At 43.9% G+C, this 17,815-nt stretch overlaps 1 protein-coding gene across 1 annotated transcript in view; it reads left to right on the top strand.

Annotated features, from left to right (window-relative positions):
* The window catches only part of ZCCHC24 (zinc finger CCHC-type containing 24), a 204,455-nt gene that overhangs the window by 1,355 nt on the left and 185,285 nt on the right, over window positions 1-17,815 (top strand). The gene's annotated exons all lie outside the window — the stretch shown is intronic.

The raw sequence follows: 17,815 nt of genomic DNA, 5'->3' as shown, positions 1-17,815 counted from the left end.
TGACTCTCGGGCAATGGGGCGTTATCCAGTTTAAAGGGAATATTGAATGTTGTCATTTACTCTCGTTATAAAACAAAAAAATAAATACTACTCCCCTCTTCTTTCCTCCAGCAGTCCAGCGCAGAAGCTTCTGTGGGGCTCCAGGTACTGGCACGTGAATGCTGAAGCCAATCCGCTATTGCAGCAGTCATATGCTATACTACTGGCATCATGGCTCCTGTTGCTGAACTGCAATGCCAGTAGTACGGCACTGGGCTGCTTTGTGCACGGTCATAGTCACTTGCTTAAGGGTATCATGCCATATGGCTGATGCTGTTTAAGCAAGAGACCTATCTGTAGAGGAGTGACGTATAGGGAGGCCGCCAGGGGCTAGTCCTACTCACATCGGCCATAGTCCCCATAATGTCTGTGAGGCTCCGCAGCACTTCAGGGTAACACATACACAGCTGCAGTAATGGAGCCAATCTCTGATCTGTGCTGCCCGTGGTTCCGAGGCATTAATCCACCGACAGATTCCCTTTTAGGCCACGATCACACGGTCAGTATTTTACCTCAGTTATTGTAAGCCAAAACCAGGAGTAGGTGATAAATACAGGAACGGTGACGGGTTTCTATTCTACTTATCCTCTGACTGTTCCTCTCCTGGTTTTGGCTTATAGATACTGAGGTAAAATTCTGACCAAATACTGACCGTGTGACCGTGGCCCAAGTGTAATTTATAGTCTGACATGGGCATAGTGGTTTTTTTTTTTCTCTTAGAACATTTGCAGCTATTTTTATTTATTTTTTTAAGAGTTTGATGTCCCCCTTTAAGAGTTTGGGCCTTCATGTCAGTGGTAGGAATGCCATGAATACATGGCTGTTACCAGACTAGCCAGGCTGGCAGAGACTGCGGGGAGCCAAAGGTTGGCACCACTAATCTAGTAAATTACAAAGTAAGCCATCTGCCATGTAATCCCAGAAATTGTAGTGTAGGGATGTTGGTTTTTAAGCTTTGCCTCCCAGAAATGTTACAGCTGCAGCTCTCATGATGGCAGCTTGCTGGGGCTTGTAGTCTGTGATCTGCAGAAGATTTCCTTGTGAGGTTTAGTAGGATGACACTTTTTGCATTTATGTCTGGTTTTTCAGAACCAACATATAACAAGTCCCCCTTCTGTGGTATATTAATTAGTTGGCTTGTAATTATAGTACTGACAATCTGAGGAAGGTGCAGAATTCTGCATTTTCTCTACCCGGAAATGTCATTTGGTTTCTACACGGTGACATAGAATATGGATGATACTTCAATAACTTTGACTGTTGTTTCCAACCAGTGCCTACAAAGCAGCAAACTGCAACCCCGTTATGGCGTTGGCTCCGATCTCAGCAGAGCTGGCTTCGTGGCCACCATCTCTTGGGCTGCATTGTTCTTCTGGAGCTTTCACGTTCCACAATGGAAGCCCTGAATTAATATCACACAGTTTAGTTATTTGCAGTCCCATGTAAAAGCAGATAATGAGTGCTCCCAAGTGACATGCTAAGCTTTGCTACTTTATGATGTGTTTGTCTCCTATCTCTGACTACTACTTCTTCCATGTACGATTTATAAGGATTTGTATCACATTTAGGCCCCAGGAGCTTTACTTTCCCCATCCATCACTAATACTGTATCCAATATGCCGAGACTGTCCCGCTGTACAAATAATGGCTGCCGTAATAGAATGTTAGGGTGTGTTTTGGTTCTCTGTTTATAATCAATAGTGAAGCAGCAGCCACTGCATCTAGAGCCGAATTTACCGAAAACCTATGTAAGGGAGAGTGAATAGGGCTTACATAGTGATAACTCCTCTGTAACACAACTCATGATGCTGTCAGAATACAAATGGCCCTCAACAGTTAAACTATTCAGTATTCCTAGTGTGCAGAGAGTGGGGAGTGCACCGAGCTGCCCCTAATGATACCGAGGGGGGATGGTTGGCATTTTATGTGCTAGGGAACTTTTGTGCATGGTTTAATGTGGCCTGAGCGCAGAAAAGTCATTCCTCCCACTTTAACGCCTTCCATACATGAGGCATTGGGGTTAGTTGTGCAGCTGACGCTTCCTAGCAGGTATTTGTGAAGCTGTGTAAATGATGATGGACTCATGAAGTGTCCCTTCTACTCTCATGAAGGGGTCACTCAAAGTGTTTCTCCGAAGCCGCCAGGCTGGTGAAGGTTGGCATGTTCTGGATAGGGTATATAACACAAATCCCATGAATATAACATGGAACAAAGAAGAGATCCCAATAATGTTGAAAAATCATTTTATTCAAACAAATTTTTAAAAATGACAAAAGCATAATGCCTTATAGGGGACGCCGAAAACACTCAAAAAATCATCATGAGGAGAAAATATACATGACCCAGACTAAAGCATGTGTGAGCCAATCACATAACAATACATGTCAATTATCCAGATTCCATACTATAAAAGACCATGGGTGATGTCCAAAATAGATGATTATATTCAAAAGATGTCCCTCCCCAAAAGTAAGGAAAGTCTCTCTGTGAACTAAAGGCATGAATGCTGCAAGGCCGTGTGTAATAACACAGTCACCATGTAAGGCAAGAAATCCTAATCATAAAAATGCCACAGTGTACAGAGCAAAAGATGTATAATTACCTCTATGGGAGAGTAGTCCAGCGGCCCCTCACCCCGATGCGCGTTTCGCCGCCTGCTTCTTCCGGGGGCGGCGAAGAAGCAGGCGGCGAAGAAGCAGGCAGCGAAACGCGCGTCGGGGTGAGGGGACTGGTCTTTTATAGTATGGAATCTGGATAATTGACATGTATTGTTATGTGATTGGCTCACACATGCTTTAGTCTGGGTCATGTATATTTTCTCCTCATGATGATTTTTTGAGTGTTTACGGCGTCCCCTATATGGCATTATGCTTTTGTCGTTTTTAAAAATTTGTTTGAGTAAAATGATTTTTCAGCATTATTGGGATCTCTTCTTTGTTCCATGTTATATTCATGGGATTTGTGTTATATGATTGTGTGAAGTGCCCTTCTCACTAGGTTTTGGGACATTGTGGTTAATGTTCTGGATAGGGGTTGTATGGTTTGTTATTAGTGTGAATAGCGCTTTGAAGAATCATTATATTTTATTCAATTAGGCTAGTTTCACACTAGCGTTTATGAGCGCAGCGACGGCCTGCGCACGGCCGCCGCTAAGCCCCGCCCCCTGCCGCGCCCCACCGGTAGCTCCGCCCACCGGCGCATGACGCTGCATGCGCCCTGCGTCCCCTATCTTTATCACAGGGGGCGAAGGCCATGCGCAGTATGCGTTTGGCGGCGCATGCGCCTTTTTGACGGTGCGCCGACGCAACCAAACTGCAGCAGGTTGCGTTTGGCGCAGGTCGGCGCACCGTCAAAAGGACGCATGCGCCGCCAAACGCATACTGCGCACGGCCTGCGCCCCCTGTGATAAAGATAGGGGACGCAGGGCGCATGCAGCGTCATGTGCCGGTGGGCGGAGCTACCGGCGGGGGCACGACAGGGGGCGGGGCTTAGCGGCGACGGTGCACAGGCCGTCGCTGCGCTCATAAACGCTAGTGTGAAACTAGCCTTAGAGAGCGCCACCATTCATCAGTGCTGTAATCTATAATCCGGATTAATGTAATTCGGGTTTGTTACTAGAAGGCTTGTTGACTGTGGGCGGAGGCGGTGGTCCTCTATAACCAGAGACAGGTTTCTTTAGAAGAGTTTGTAACTGAGCCCCTTGTTTTATACAATGAGAGAAATTATCATTGAGAAGTTGTTTTTTTCTTCTTCAGGGCTTCTGTAATGTTCGTTTTGTAAGGCCGAGAATTCACAAACCGTAGCAGTTTCTAACAGTAGGTGGGATTTGGGTCTCTGTAGACATTGGACCAGCCCCTGCTCCTCTTTGTAAATTGCTAAAATGAATAAACGCAACGAGTTACATTTCTTTCTGTTAACCCCGATCATAGTACAGTGGTGGCATCTGTGCCATCTATACGGTCAGTAAAAAGGCTGGTGGTAGGAGTATCCCAGGAGCTAGGTGGCGAATTTGGAACTGGTAGCAACGTTTTTAGGCTATTTTCTTTTGATGACTATAAAAGTTGTTTTTGCTAGCCAGTAACAAAAATACACCTTGGGTTCTGGAGTGGTCTATATCTTATTGTGCATTTAATATACAAGTCTGTTTAAAATTATTGACCACAAAAAAAGCCTTAAAATAGTTTGTCTGAAACTGGAAATCAAAAGGGTCAAACCATACATCTTTCACCCCTTTACCCCCAAGGGTGGTTTGCACGTTAATGACCGGGCCAATTTTTTCAATTCTGACCACTGTCCCTTTATGAGGTAATAGCTCTGGAACGCTTTAACGGATCTTGGCGATTCTGAGTATGTTTTTTCGGGACATATTGTACTTCACGCTAGTGGTAAAATTTCTTCTTATATAACTTGCGTTTATTTGTGTAAAAAAAACAAAAACATATTTGGTGAAAAGTTTGCAATTTTCAAACTTTGAATTTTTATGCTTTTAAAACCGAGAAATATGTCACCCAAAATTGTTAATAAATAACATTTCTCACACGTCTACTTTACATCAGCACAATTTTGGAATCAACTTGACCAGCGATTTCTCATTTTTACAACAAAATTTATAAAACCATTTTTTTTTAGGGACCACCTCACATTTGAAGTCACTTTGAGGGGTCTGTATGGCAGAAAATACCCAAAAGTGACACCATTCTAAAAACTGCATCCCTTAAGCTGATCAAAACCACATTCAAGAAGTTTATTAACCCTTCAGGTGTTTCACAGCAGCAGAAGCAACATGGAAGGAAAAAATGAACATTTAACTTTTTAGTCACAAAAATGATCTTTTAGCAACAATATCTTTTTATTTTCCCAAGGGTAAAAGGAGAAAATTGACCCCAAAAGTTATTGTGCAATTTGTCCTGAGTACGCTGATACCCCATATGTGGGGGAGGGACCACTATTTTGGCGCTCGGCAGGGCTCAGAAGGGAAGGAGCGCTGTTTAACTTTTTCAAACTAAAATTGGCTGGAATTGAGATTGGACGCCATGTCGCATTTGGCGAGCCCCTGATGTGCCAAAACAGTGGAAACCCCCCAAAAGTGACCCAATTTTGCAGACTAGACCCCCTATGGAACTTATTTAGATGTGTGGTGAACACTTGGAACCCCCAAGTGCTTCACAGAAGTTTATAACACAGAGCCGTAAAAATAAAAAATCTTATTTTTTTTTCACAAAAATGATCTTTTCTCCCCAATTTTTTATTTTCCCAAGGGTAACCGGAGAAATTGGACCCCAAAAGTTGTGCAATTTGTCCTGAGTATGCTGGTACCCCACATGTGGGTGAAAACTACTGTTTGTGCACACGTCAGGGCTCAAAAGGGAAGTAGTGATGTTTTGGAATGCAGACTTTGATGGAATGGTCTGCGAGCGTCATGTTCCATTTGCAGAGCCCCTGATGTGCCTAAACAGTAAAAAAAAAAGTGTCATCATTTTGGAAACTAGACGCCCAAGGAACAAATCTAGATGTGCCCCCTTTTTGGAACTAATCTGTTTCCTGTAAATTAGTAGTGCACGGAGGTGTGGTACAATTTGAAGCAATCCTTCATACACAGGCCAGGTTTTCATTCCCCTTTTGTAACACACTTGGCACCTTTTTTGTGGCTTACCTTTTTCTTTCAGTTGGCAGGATCACCCCTGGAAAATGCTGACCTGGTACGATACGAGCACCTTCAGTTCCGGAAGTACTGGGGCCCGCTCCTTCCGGAGTGCCAATTATCAGGGCCTTAACCACTACCTCCTTGACCTGAAGGTATGAAATATCAGTGTGGTGTGCACATCGTGACAGCAGGAATGTGTTGAGCATTGCCATTTGCACGATGTGCACAGACAGCTTTTTGTACCACACCTTGGCCTTTCTCAAAGCACTGTACGGTTGGAGGAGTTGATCGGAGAGATCAACGCCCCCGATGTTTTTGTTGTACCCCGGTACACAGTCCGGTTTGGATGAAGAGAGATCGGGCAGGGATCAGGGAATCAACACTTACAGATGTAGTCTCTCTTCTTTCTTCTTTTTTCTTTCTTCTGTCTTCTTTCTTTTTTCTTCAGCAGGGATTGTGGTGTTACAGGCTGCTGTGACACCACAAAGCCCAGCACAGCAGGAGATCCAGCAGTATGACTTCTCTGTAGGGTATCCTCAGCTATTATGAGGATCCCTGCAGAGCGGTCATACACAGGTTAGAGACAGGTCACAGAGCGGTCATACTGCTGCTGCGACCTTTCATTGGTGGGATAGAATGATCACATCAGTCGCACCAATCCCTGCTGGCCCTGGTGATCATGGCAACTACCTAGGATCGCTCAGAACCTAGACAGGTCACCGGCAGGGCACAGCGCGGTAATACCGCTGCTGTGCCTTGCATTTGGCGTGATCGATGCGATCACGCCAATCCTGGGGTTTTCGCTGGTGCCTGGCGTTGCCAGGCTTCGGCCTGAGATCGAGTACATCGGAACTCGATCCTAGTTTGATACCTCATTTTTTTTAGCCAATCTGATTGACTGAAACCATGAGAAAGGCTGCGATTGGCTGTTCAGAATTGAACAGCTCTCTGGAGGACGGGATCAGAGCCCGGGATGCCAAAACCATCTTCCCTAAGGTAAGATGGCGTCGGAATTTTAATGCGATCACCGCGACTTAAATTGCAGTATCGCATTAAAGGGCATGACATACTATCCCGTCCATGGTCATACGGGCCTGGGTCACATGGACGGGATAGTACGTCAGATGTCAAAGGGGTTAATGAATTTTTTTTTTCTAATTTTTTCTGTTTTTGTTTGTCAAAGCAAAATATTCTCCCACATATAATACTTCACATTCTAGTGCTTCACATCAGTCTGTCATGAGCTGTGTTCCATGGCAGAAGCATGTGCAAGAGGTTCTGCAATGAGTCTCTGAGGCTCCCCAATAAAATGTCGGGGCTCACTGTTTTGTTCACCATGCGGACCTGTGTATTAGAGATATCTTGCGCTAGGAGCAATGAATCTAGGGACAAATCCAACACCTGACAAAGAATGCCACAACATTTTATGTGAAATCAAAGGCATACAGTCATGGCCGAAAGTGTTGGCACGCTTGAAATTGTTCCAGAAAATGAAATATTTCTCAGAAAATTATTACAATTTCACGTTATCCTATACACTTTTATTCCCTCTGCATGCATTGGAACAATACAAAAAAACAGAGCAGAAAAGTCAAATTGGATATAATTTCTCTTGGGCCGGACAAAATTCTGGTACCCTCAACTTAATATTTGATTGCTCACCCTTTGCAATAAATAACTGCAATCAATTGCTTCCTATAACCATCAATAAGGTTCTTACATCTCTCAACAGGAATTTTGGATCACTCTTCTTTTGCAAACTGCTCCAGGTCTCTCATATTTGAAGGGAGCCCTCATATTTGAAGGGAGCCTTCTCCTAACAGCAATTTTAAGATCTCTCTGCAGGTCTTTAATAGGATTTAGATCCAGACTCATTGCTGTCCAATTTGTAATTCTCCTGCATTTTGTTTCCATTTATTTCTGTATGAAGTATGTTTTTGGTCACTGTCCTGCTGGAAATCTCATGACCTAGTATGCACACCCAGCTTTCTGATACTGGGCACTACATTGGGTCCCAAAATCATTTGGTAATCGTCAGATTTCTTAATACCTAGCAAACAGTCAAGGCACCCAGTGCCAGAGGAAGCAAAACAACTCCAAAACATCTATGAACCTCCACCATTTTTGACTGTAGGTATTGTGTTCTTTTCTTTGTAGGCTTCATTCCATTTTCGGTAGACAGTAGCATTATACGCTTTACCAAAAAGCTCTATCTTGGTCTCATCTGCCCACAAAATGCTTTCCTAGAAGGGGCCTATTCTATGAGGCAGCATATGGGGGCATAATCTATGGAGCATCTTATGGGGGCATAATCTATCTCGCATCTTATGGGGCATAATCTATGGAGCATTTTATGGGGCCATAACCTTTATGGAGCAGCATATGGGGCATATTATTCTGTGGAGCATCTTATGGGGCCATAACCTTTATGGAGCAGCATATGGGGCATATTATTCTATTGAGCATCTTATGGGGCCATTATTAACCTTTGTGCAGCATTATATGGGGTGTATTTTGTATTGAGCATCTTATGGGGTCATCTTGAACTGTATGGAGCATTATATGGGGCTCCTGATTCAATATGGATATTCAAAAACATTTAACCTACTGATGTCTCAATTAATTTTACTTTTATTGGTATCTATTTTTATTTTTGAAATTTACCAGTAGCTGCTGCATTTTCCACACTAGGCTTTTATGTGAATCAATAAGTTTTCCCAGTTTTTTTTTTTTTGGGCAAAATTAGGGGGGTTGGCTTATACTCGGGTCGGCTTATACACGAGTGTATACGGTATGTTAAATTTGCCTTTTTTTATATTCCTGTTTTTTTGTGTTGTTCCAATACTCACAAAGCAAATGAACATGTGTATAACAAAACGTGTAATTGCAATAATTTTCTGGGAGAAATACTGTACTTCACTTTTTGAACAATTTCAAGGCTGCCAGCACATTCAGCCATGACTGTATGCAGTTACAATAGGGCCTCAGAGACTTCTGTGGTCCCTGTTTTACACAGGTCGTAAAAAAAGAAATGTGGCCATGAGGCCGACTTTCTCTTTCACGAGAATACAATCACTATATTCCAATAGAAAAATATTCAGGATTGAGAGTCCTCAGTAGTTGATACCTTTTAATGGCTAACTGAAAAGATGGTAACTAGTGTTGAGCATTCCGATACCGCAAGTATCGGAATTCCGATACCGACTTCCGATATTTTTTCAATATCGGAATTCGGCATCGGAATCGGAAGTTCAGTTGATTGACGGCCTGACGTCATCATGATGCGCGGTGTGTGCGCATCATGATGCGCCGTCATTTCGGGCCTTCCGGGGGTCTCTGCCGGCCTGCCGGGGGGCTGTGCCGGCCTGCCGGGGGGCTGTGTGGACTGCCCGGGGTCTGTACCGGCCTGCCGGGGGGCTGTGCCGGCCTGCCGGTGGTCTGTGCACCCTGTGGGGGTCTGTACCGGCCTGCCGGGGGGCTGTGCCGGCCTGCCGGGGGGCTGTGCTGATGTCCGGGGGTCTGTGCAAGCATCGTCCGATGGGACTGCAAGTCCCATCGGGTGATGCCTGCTACCATGACAGTGATTGACACATTAGCCAATGATGGGACAGTAGTAGTCCCATCATCCGGCTAATGTGTTAAATGTTAAAAAAAAAAAAAAAATACTACATACATACTACATGCATGCTACATACATACTACATGCTACATACATACTACATATATACTACATACATACTACATACAAGCTACATACATACTACATGCATGCTACATACATACTACATATATACTACATACATACTACATACATACTGCATGCTACATACATACTACATACATACTACATACATACTACATGCATGCTACATACATACTGCATGCTACATACATACCACATACATACTACATATATACTACATGCATGCTACATACATACTACATGCTACATACATACCACATATATACTACATACATACTACATATATACTGCATGCTACATACATACTACATATATACTACATGCATGCTACATACATACTACATGCTACATACATACTACATATATACTACATGCATGCTACATACATACTACATATATACTACATGCATGCTACATACATACTACATGCTACATGCATGCTACATACATACTACATACATACTACATGCTACATACATACCACATATATACTACATACATACAATACATTCATACAATACATACATAGACATACAGTACATATAACATAGAGTAACATACTTACCAATACTTGTCACATTGTTCCCCGAAGCCATTGTCGTCTACGGAATAAATATTAACATAACAAACCACAAAAATACTCACCCACGATCCGAAGCAGTCCACGAGTGTGTCCCACGACGATCTTGGGTAGAGAACTGCAGCATCAGATGATGCTGCCGTTCTCTACGGGCTGCAGGAATCCAATGACGGAAGGTAGGTATCCTTCCGCACTGTATTCCTCCGCCACTTAAAAAAAAAAGTCCCTAGTCTCACTTTATGCCATTGCTGTGTGGGAAATTCCCACACAGCAATGGCATAAAGTGAGACTAGGGACTTTTTTTTTTTAAGTGGCGGAGGAATACAGTGCGGAAGGATACCTACCTTCCGTCATTGGATTCCTGCAGCCCGTAGAGAACGGCAGCATCATCTGATGCTGCAGTTCTCTACCCAAGATCGTCGTGGGACACACTCGTGGACTGCTTCGGATCGTGGGTGAGTATTTTTGTGGTTTGTTATGTTAATATTTATTCCGTAGACGACAATGGCTTCGGGGAACAATGTGACAAGTATTGGTAAGTATGTTACTCTATGTTATATGTACTGTATGTCTATGTATGTATTGTATGAATGTATTGTATGTATGTAGTATATATGTGGTATGTATGTAGCATGCATGTAGCATGTAGTATGTATGTAGCATGCATGTAGTATATATGTAGTATGTATGTAGCATGCATGTAGTATATATGTAGTATGTATGTAGCATGTAGTATGTATGTAGCATGTAGTATGTATGTAGTATGTATGTGGTATGTATGTGGTATGTAGTATGTATGTAGCATGCATGTAGTATATATGTAGTATGTATGTAGCATGCAGTATATATGTAGTATGTATGTAGTATATATGTGGTATGTATGTAGCATGTAGTATGTATGTAGCATGCATGTAGTATATATGTAGTATGTATGTGGTATGTATGTAGCATGTAGTATGTATGTAGCATGCATGTAGTATATATGTAGTATGTATGTAGTATGTATGTGGTATGTATGTAGCATGCAGTATGTATGTAGCATGCATGTAGTATATATGTAGTATGTATGTAGCATGTATGTAGTATGTAGTATGAATGTAGCATGTATGTAGTATGCATGTTGTATGTATGTAGCATGTAATTTTTTTTTTTTTTTTTTTTACATTTAACACATTAGCCGGATGATGGGACTACTACTGTCCCATCATTGGCTAATGTGTCAATCACTGTCATGGTAGCAGGCATCGCCCGATGGGACTTGTAGTCCCATCGGACGATGCCTGCACAGACCCCCGGAGCCTGCACAGCCCCCCGGCAGGCCGGCACAGCCCCCCGGAGCCGGCACAGCCCCCCGGCAGGCCGGCACAGCCCCCCGGCAGGCCGGCACAGCCCCCCGGAGCCTGCACAGACCACCGGCAGGCCGGCACAGACCACCGGAGCCTGCACAGACCCCCTGGCAGGCCGGCACAGCCCCCCGAAAGGCCCGTACAGACCCCAGAGAGGCTGTACAAGGGCAGGAAAGGGTTTTTCTTATTCCGATACCGGAAGTCCCATAGACTTGAATGGGACTTCCGGTATCGGAATCGGCGATACCGATACTTTTTTTAAAGATCGGCCGATACCATCCGATACGATACTTTGAAGTATCGGACGGTATCGCTCAACTCTAATGGTAACACATTGCAAGCTTTCGAGACTACTCAGGTCTCTTCATCAGGCTAGAGTAATACAAAATCTGAAGTCACATATTTATGCACAATACAGCCTAGAAAAAATGCAATAGATAAGACAAGTGACGTGAAGCAGAACTATCAATATGGGAGAGGGAGAAACATAAATATAAACATTGGACCAGTTCATAGATAAGGAGTACGGATGTTTTATAGTCCTCTGATTGGGGTCTCCTAATGTGTTGTGATGCCCCCACACGGTTTTAAAAGGAAATTCCTTAATTGATGTAAAAAGACATAAATCCATGCGACACATTCATTCCAGCACTGAGAGTGTCAAAGTTCGTCATAAGTTTGTACTCCCAGTTAGCCATTAAAAGGTATCAACTACTGAGGACTCTCAATCCTGAATATTTTTCTATCTACTGGCTAACACGGTACAAAGATATACATCTTTCCTGTATATTCCAATATAGATTTGAGAAAATGCTACCTGCTATTTTTTTAAAATACAAATGGGCCATTATTAATAAAGGTAAATCTCTGTCTCGGATTATATAATAATGCTGTATGGTTTACAGTGCTGAGCCTCTAATAGTTGTGCTTTATCTGTGCAAGTTCTCCCATCACAGGCTTTTTTGTGTATGCGTTTGTGACAATGACAGACGTCCAGCTGACTGTGATAAATTAAGAGGTGACCTAGTATCGTCAAAAATAGAAACAGATTAATAACTGACTGCGTTGCAAGCTTCAAAAATACTCAAAGCTTTGGATAGGGAGTGTTCATATGTACAGTGAGGTCTTCATTACTCACATTCCAGCTATTGTGGCATGTATAAGGTTGGGCACCCTGGTCAAAATTACTGTTTTTGTGAATAGTTACGCAAGTTGAAGATGAAATGATCTCTAAAAGTTAAAGATGACACATTTCCTTTGTATTTTAGACTCATGGCTGTACTAGCTCAAGGTGCTTCCACTCAATACTGAGCAAAGGGTCTGAATACTTATGACCATGTGATATTTCAGTTTTTCTTTTTTAATAAATTTGCACAAATTTCTACTTTTCTGGGGTTTTTTTCAGTCAAGATGGGGTGCAGAGTGTACATTAATGAGAAAAAAAAATGAACTGTTTTGAATTTACCAAATGGTTGCAATGAAACAAAGAGTGAAAAATTTAAATGGGGTCTGAATACTTTCCGTACCCACTGTATATTATTCATCTTTTACATTTTAAAAATTACAGAAAGGAAAATGGGCCAATGCAAACATTTGGGAACCCTGCATGGTTAGGACCTAGTAGCAACCCTCTTTTGAAATTATCACATCTTGTAAACACTTTCTGTTACTAGCCAAGCGTCTTTCAATTCTTGTTTGAGGGATTTTCATCCATTCTTCCAGTTCTGTGACATTATTGGGTGATCTTGAATGCATTGCTATTTTGAGGTCTAGCCACAGATTTTCAATGATGTTCAGATCAGGGGACTGTGAGGGCCATTGTAAAACCTTCAGCTTGCGCCTATTGAGGTAATCTATTGTGGATTTTGACGAGTGTTTAAGATAATTATCCATTTGCCATGAAATGTTCCCCGTGCCATTGGCTGTAACACAACCCCAAAGCATGATTGATCCAGTCCTATGTTTAATGGTTGACAGTGGTTTTTTTCCTGAAATTCTTTGCCCCTCTTTTTTTTTTTTTTTTTTTTTTTTTTTTAACCCCCCACTTCATCATGTGCAGTCCCCTTTAACCCCCCCCACTTCATCATTTGCAGTCTCCCTCCTCCCCTCACCCATTTAATTCATTTTATAAAGAAAACAAAAACGTTTTGTATACTTACCCTCATTGATGTTCCCCAGCAGCGCAGCTCTGCTTCCAGCGTCTGGTACATGTTGGCTCGTATGCGATGACGTCATCGCATATGTGCCGCTGCCGTCATCTGACAGGAAGTACACAGAAGATGGAGGGAGGGAGCGGGAGCTGCTCAGCCGTCAAGGTAAGACCGCCATGCACAGTTCTGAGAAAGCTCCCGGGCCCCAGCGGCGACGTGTGCGCCGCAGCGCGAACCACATTAATACCCGGTGACCAGAAGAGCATAAGCGGGGCCCCGGACCTGCGGGCCCCTCTGTATACTGCTGATTATCGGGCCCCATACAGCAGTAAGGGCAGTAATGCCCTGATGGCAGCCCTGCAAACGCCCAAAAACAGCATGCAAGAATCTCTAGCAGCAACAAGGACCTTCAACTCAGCACAGTGACTCTAAGGAGTTAGGAAGTAAAGTACACTACACCATGTCCAGTGAACAAAGAAACAAAGGAAAAACTGTACATAGCATAGTATAAACGGAATGGGGTCCAGATGTCCACTCACCTGATGTTTCGCACAGCATGCTTTGTCAGGGGGTGGATTTGGACCAGGAAAGGTAACTATACTCCATATGACCAATGAGCAAGTGCAAAGTAGTGTGACCGTAAAGCTCATGAGAGAGGGACGATGACCTCTAGCACCAGCTCACCTCAAAACGCAAATTCACATTGGGTCATGCTTTTTTAAGCTGCACTGCATTGAAAGCAAACTGTAAAGCGCTGCGGAATATGTTGGTGCTATATAAAGAAAAGTATTATTATTATAATGGAAACAGCGCTGTGTTATTAAGGTGACTTCTCTATGCCTACCAGCCTGCCTGATACAAGTATAAAATTTAAAGTCATTGGGTCTGTATTTTAGGGTCTGCATTTATTCTGAGGAAACATTTATTTTAAGGTTTGGTTCAAGGTCTAGATTTATTTAGGGGGTCTGCTTTGAGGTCTTTCCTTAGGTGGACTGCTTTTAGTTAGGAAGTCTGTGGCTATGTTTGTGATCTGTATTTATTTTGGGGTCTTATCTGGGGTCTTTATTCAGGGGTCTGTGTTTATTTGTAGGTCTGGGGCCTCTACCAATTTTCTTTCAGTCTGTAGTTATTCATGGGTCTGTTTTCCGGGATCTGGCCTGAAGTATGTATTAATTCTGGGGTTTATATTTCCTCAATAGTGTGGTCTGAGGTATGTATTTATTTTGGAGTTCTGTTCTTATTCTGGGGTATGTTGTCTGTTAGGGGCCAGGTCGGAGTCTTCATTTATTCTAGGTTCTATATTTACTGTGCAGTCTGGTCGGAAGTCTGTTTTGTGGGGTGCATTATGGGTTTATTCTGGGGTCAGAAATTATTTTTGAGGCAGCCCTTATTTTGGGGTATGTTTATTCTGAGGTCTTCTGGAATTTCAGGCTGTGATGCAGTATATATATACAGTACTTTTAATTGGAATGGTCTGTGTTTGCAGCTTATGGCGGTAAGGCTTATGTAAATGCAGAGAATACGTTGAAGACTTTTTGGTTAATGCTTATAACAGCTTTTTGGAGTCTAGTAACCTGAAGTCGCCACTAAAAACTATGTATGGTTGGCAAGATCCCTTCGCTCACAGATTACCGTAATTTGTAGACTAGCGATTGAGGAGCTACGGTAGGTAGCTATGCGAGGGAAGATAAAACTACTGGACAGCTGGTGTTTGACTCAGAATTGTACCTGTTAACCCACTCACTCACATAGACCACTAGCATTGTTGCTATTGACCTTTTATCCCCTTCTCCTACTAATAAGTAAATCACTTTGATTTGATTCTGTGGCTTGCCAGGGGCACACAAAATCCTGCATTCAGTTCCATGTCTTGCAGTACGCACTTTATGAATCATTTATCCTGGAAACCCTACGCTAATACATAACAAAGTCTTCCCTTTCTTCAAGCAATCTGATTTCTCCATAATATATGTAGAGTTAGCGGGAACTTAAAAGGAATCTGTCAGTAGAAACAACCCTCTTAAGCGGTCTATATCTGCATTTAGGTAATAGGAAGCTGAATAAAATGATACCTTGATATCTGCAATCCGATATCTTATTCCAGAGAAATCCCTGTGTATATGAGCTGTTCGAGACTTTGGGCCGGACATAGATCTCCCTGAGAATCGGCCTCCAGAGATTATTTGATATGAAATGGGCGTTACCAGTATGAGACATATACAGTGGGGAAAAAAAAGTATTTAGTCAGCCACCAATTGTGCAAGTTCTCCCACTTAAAATGATGAGAGAGGCCTGTAATTGACATCATAAGCAGTGGCGTAACTACAAAGTTACACCTCGTACACGCTTCACTCCATACACCTCGTACACGCTTCGCTCCATACACCTCGTACACGCTTCGCTCCATACACCTCGTACACGCTTCGCTCCATACACCTCGTACACGCTGCGCTCCATACACCTCGTACACGCTGCGCTCCATACACCTCGTACACGCTGCGCTCCATACACCTCGTACACGCTGCGCTCCATACACCTCGTACACGCTGCGCTCCATACACCTCGTACACGCTGCGCTCCATACACCTCGTACACGCGTGGCTCCGCTCCGTACACCTCGTACACTCGCGGCTCCGCTCTGTACACACACGGCTTCTCTCCGTCCACCTCATACACATGCGGCTCCGCACCGTACACTTCATACACACACGGCTGCGCTCCGTACACCTCGAACACCCACGGCTGCGCTCCGTACACCTCGTACATACGCGGCTCTGCTCCGTTCACCTCGTACACACACGGCTGCACTCCGTACACCTCGTCCACACACGGCTGCGCTCCGTACACCTCGTCCACACACGGCTGCGCTCCGTACACCTCGTCCACACACGGCTGCGCTCCGTACACCTCGTCCACACACGGCTGCGCTCCGTACACCTCGTCCACACACGGCTGCGCTCCGTACACCTCGTCCACACACGGCTGCGCTCCGTACACCTCGTACACACACGGCTGCGCTCCGTACACCTCGTACACACACGGCTGCGCTCCGTACACCTCGTACACACACGGCTGCGCTCCGTACACCTCGTACACACACGGCTGCGCTCCGTACACCTCGTACACACACGGCTGCGCTCCGTACACCTCGTACACACACGGCTGCGCTCCGTACACCTTGTACACACATGGCTCTGCTACATCCACCCTGTAAACCCCTCCTGACCCCACACATAAACTTACCCTCATCCAGCAGTGCACTATGACAACCAGCACAGCAGAGTCCTGCATACATCGAGGCCCCTGATCATGTGACTCCTCCCCTCTTGTGACCTCATCACAGGTCCTATGCGCACAGAGCAGCCATCCTGTCAGGTCAGTTGCAGCCTAGCAGCCAATCAAAGAACGGAGCTGCACAGCCAATGAGCAGCTGCAGCTCTGCGATCGGGCCCCTAAGGACTCCGGGCCTCGTCGCAGCTGCGACCGCGGTAGTCCTGCCCTTGATCATAAGTAGGCCACAACTATCAAGACAAACCTTTCCAGGGATTTGAAAGTCCGTGTTACCCAGGAACAGGCACAAAACGTCACTGCTCTAGAGGAGATCTGCATGGAGTAATGGGCCAACATACAACCAGCAGTGTGTGCCAACCTTGTGAAGACTTACAGAAAACGTTTGACCTCTGTCATTGCCAACAAAGGATGTATAACAAAATATTGAGATGAACTTTTGGTAATGACCAAATACTTATTTTCCACCATAGTTTGAAAAATAAATTTTGCCAAATCAGACAAGGCGATTTTCTGGATTTGTTTTCTCATTTTGACTCTCATAGTTGTGGTCTACCTATTATGTCAGTTACAGGCCTCTCTCATCTTTTTAAGTGGGGGGAAAACTTGCACAATTGGTAGCTGACTAAATACTTTTTTTTCCCCACTGTAATGATTGTCAGTCTGCTCTCTTGATCTACATGTCTCACACTGGTAATGCCCATTTTAATTATTAAATAAGCTCTGGAGGCAGATTCTCAGGGAGATCTAAGGAGTCTAAACAGGCTGCCAATCACAATCAACACGCAAAACACTGATCTTTTGGTTTGCACATAAGATCATCATTGTCAGCAGCACATTATCCTGTGTAAACCAAGCGTGCTGCCGAGACCGACAGCCTACGCGCTGTGAGGTAGCGCTGTCATTCAGTTAGGGGATTCTCGCTTAGCCGCCACAAAACCAGATCCAGCACGGGTTTTCATAAAGCAGTATAGTCCATGAGGTTTATTCATCATAAACCAAAGCAATATGCAACAGCATATAAACAGCAGAGCGTCCATTATAGCTTCACTCTGTAAAGCCTGT

This window comes from Dendrobates tinctorius, unplaced genomic scaffold (genome assembly GCF_039654945.1).
Source record: "Dendrobates tinctorius isolate UK_male_01 unplaced genomic scaffold, ASM3965494v1 ptg000040l, whole genome shotgun sequence".
NCBI classification, from domain to species: domain Eukaryota; kingdom Metazoa; phylum Chordata; class Amphibia; order Anura; family Dendrobatidae; genus Dendrobates; species Dendrobates tinctorius.
This window is presented reverse-complemented; position numbering and strand designations above follow the sequence as displayed.